We start from the raw sequence: 3439 nt of genomic DNA, 5'->3' as shown, positions 1-3439 counted from the left end.
TGTCCTTTGCTCTTCATTCTGTGGCAAAACGAAGGAGTTTTGGACATCAGCTGTCCTTGGGTAGAAAGAGACCACAGAGAACTCCTGAAACACTGTGGCTGTGAATGTCGGTGGATGGAAACAATGGCTCGTTGGGTTCTAGGAGCCCCAGCGCCAGCTCAGAGCTCCAAGGCAAGGACCAAATGTCCCGGACGCGGCCGTCTCCTATAGGACTCCCAGGTCTCCGCCCACGACGCGGCTTTGGCTGTGTGCAGCGAGCAGCACCTCCTCTGTGTCTGTGGTCGGCATCGAGAAAGTTCTGGACTACCTCCTCAGGCATGTTCTTCCTTCTAAAGCCTCTTCTATCCCTGTGCCACTGGACGTTTTCCACAGCACGGCGTCAAGACTGTCTTCCTGTCTGAAATAAGCCTTTACTGCTTTTGTGCCGGTTAATTGGCGAACACAGTGTCGAAAATAATAACCTTTGCCTCGTTGAAGTGACCCGCTTCCTCTGTTTCGTTTCCCTGTTTTCACTGCTCCAGCCCTGACAGCTAGACTAACGCATACTTTCACGATTTCTCCCGTTTCCTCTTGATTCCCTGAGTAAGTCTGATTTTTACTATTTTATTTGGTGCCCTAGCCTTCTGATTTGAAATAATTTCCTGAGATCTTTACCCCAAGCAGGATGTTTCTCGATGCCCCTATTTCCTTTTATTTATTTGCTGTATTATATATATGTTTTAAATATAATCCCTGTATTGTAGATAACATCTTCCACGCATCTGGGTGAAGCCGCAGTTTGAATCTATGAAATCTGAAGTCCTGGTCAGAGCGGATAAGACCGTGGGTCATGGTTTCTGGGAGAACTAAAGGGTAACCCAGCTTGGAGACTGGGATGAATGTCACAGACTTGGCAGTGATAGAGATGCCCTGAGCCTTGCAGGTAAGGGGAGTGACAGTCACCCCAAACCCACTTATCAGAAATTGTGGTGGCTCGGGACACCAAATGTCTTTCCCCAGAGAGTGCATGCCTTGGAAGGGAGTCTTCCTGGTCTTATTTTAATTGTGGCATCAGCAAAGCTCTCCTTGCTCTGTTGCCTTGTGTCTCCGGGGACTGAGGAAGGCCGGGCACACAGGGGAGTTCCTGGCTCTTGAAGTCCCATTCCAGGGACTCCCTTTCCAGACTTTGTCTCCAGTTTTTTGCCACAGGAGCCTGGCAGATGCAGCTTCCTTATACTTTTGTGCACCAGTGTTTGCATACGTCTCACAACCCCTCTTCTTCTTCCAGAATCATCTCTTCTCTCTCTGCTGCTCAAATCATAGGTGCACATTGTCCAGGTTACTCATTTAGTGGAGACTGTCCCTTGCTGATCTTAATTCCATTCGTCCCTATTTCCCCATCAGACACTCTCTCCTCCGCGATGGCTATTGCCTTATAAGATGTTCTTATTTTTCTTACGTTCCAATGTCACTTTTTAGTCATTCACATTTGAGCCCATCTTGAAGTTGTCTCCCCTCATTGTCTCCCTAGTCCTTTGCTGGTCTTTATTTCGGAGTTAATACTGTCTTTTTTTTTTTTTTTTTTTGCAGCTTTGTTTATCTTTAGTAATGAAGAGAACCTCCTAACACTTCAACTTCTGTGTTTTTCTTCCCATTTTTAGACTAAATATTATTTCCTCTCATTTCTCCCATTCTCTCTATTCCTTTCTAGAAGACAGCTTTAAGGGAGAAGATCTCAGTTGGACTATAGCTGCCAGATAATGTGACAGCAGTTAAGTAGAATGAAGGCGAGCTGTTAAGCATGGTGAGTCAGAGGAATAGAGTTAGGGTTTGTTCGAATTAGTGTTGGGGTTAGGGTTGAAGGACGTTGAGGAAAAAATGATCTTGCAGACACTTCCCAGCACCCCTTGGGCCATTGTAGAAGGAACAATGGTGAAATGTCAGTCATTGGCCACAAGGTGGCACTGTGATGCCACGGAGCTCTAAGGGGCCTCTGGGGAGAGTCTGGGAGAGCAGCTGGGGAGAAAAGGGTTAAAGAAAAACAGGTGTGGATTCAATACCAGGCAGCCTTTGAAGACGTTTTCAGTTATTGCTAAGCTATTTACAGCTATGGGCGAAGTGGGAGGTCCCTCTAAACTTTGATGAGATCCACAGTTGAAGGATTTGGGCAAGGCACCGGTAATGCCTGGGGCGGGTGCAGAGGAGCAAAGGTCCCAGAGGAATGTGGGGGACCAAGGGGGTGGAGTGTGCCCAAAACTCAGTGCATCACAGCCACACCCCAGTTCCCCTGCAGGCCATGCCAAGGAGAAGCTGACCTCACCTGAGCCAAGTCACAGGGGACCCTGGGCCAGGAGAATCTGCCTGGGTGCAGTCAGTGACACCCCAGGCAGACCCTCCCGCCCCTGGAGAAGAGCCCGGAGCTCCCTCTCTCAGAGTATTTAGCTGGGACTGCCCTCTTCTCCCCAACTGGCCATGAGCCCCAGCCTCTTTTGTGTGATTCTCTGTCTTCTGGGGGCAGGTGAGTTCCAGGCGCAGCTGAAACGTCTGCCTTCACTTTGCTAAGTCCCAGCTCCAAGCCCTTGCCTCTCCTTTGCAGATCCAGCTTCCTCTTAAACCTGGTCTCTACCGTCTGTCTGCCTCTTCAACAGGCCCCACGGACGCGGAAATCACCCAGACGCCAAGATACCGTATTGTATCAACAGGGCACAAGACGGTCCTGGAATGTTCTCAGCATATGAACCATTTTGGAATGTTCTGGTATCAGCAAGACCCAGGACAGGGGCCAAGGCTGATCCATTACTCAAATGACATCGGCAGCACTGCCGAAGGGGAGGTCACAGAGGGGTACCGAGTCTCCCGACCCGAGAAGGCGCATTTCCCCCTGACCCTGGAGTCTGCCAGCACCAACCAGACATCCTTGTACCTCTGTGCCAGCAGCGTGTCCACAGCACGGCACAGCCAGCTGCAATCTGCACAGAAAGCTCAGGACCAGCGTGAGGTGGACACTTCTTCTTGCAGCCACGTCTCACCAGGGGAGAAAACCTGCCCGCGCTGAAGCTCTTACCAGGCTCCCCAGCCCTGGGATCTCAGTTTGAGGGGGCTGGAGCATGTGAGCCTTAGTGTGAACTCAGGTGCATCACAGTGAATTATGCGTGTGTGTGTGTGTGTGTAAGTGCAAATTGCACTTAATGTTGTCACCCAATTCAGAATACTCTGGCAATTGAGTAAACCAGAGGAACAGCAGTGTCCAATATGAAATTTTTATTTCACATTCTTTTCAGTACAGAAGAACTAAGCAGAAACCAGCCAAGCAGCTTTAACCTCCCGGAGTGATATGGGACTCTCCAGATCTGAAACTGTTGTATTAAGTTGCCTGGGGGTCTGAAATACCAAGCAAGAATTCTCTGGAAGAAAAAAACAAAAATCTCATTAACAAGTTATAAAAGACACAAGTAAACAC

At 49.1% G+C, this 3439-nt stretch overlaps 1 long non-coding RNA gene across 1 annotated transcript; it reads left to right on the top strand.

Annotated features, from left to right (window-relative positions):
- The first annotated feature begins 749 nt into the window (after positions 1–749).
- Positions 750–2536, top strand: LOC135321656 (uncharacterized). The gene is made up of 3 exons (XR_010381572.1): positions 750–922; positions 1691–1783; positions 2273–2536. It is a non-coding gene; the product is annotated as an uncharacterized LOC135321656 (long non-coding RNA).
- Positions 2537–3439: the final 903 nt, after the last annotated feature.

This window comes from Camelus dromedarius, chromosome 7 (assembly GCF_036321535.1).
Source record: "Camelus dromedarius isolate mCamDro1 chromosome 7, mCamDro1.pat, whole genome shotgun sequence".
NCBI lineage: Eukaryota > Metazoa > Chordata > Mammalia > Artiodactyla > Camelidae > Camelus > Camelus dromedarius.
Note: the sequence above shows the minus strand (reverse complement) of the source record. Positions and strands in the feature narration are given on the sequence as shown.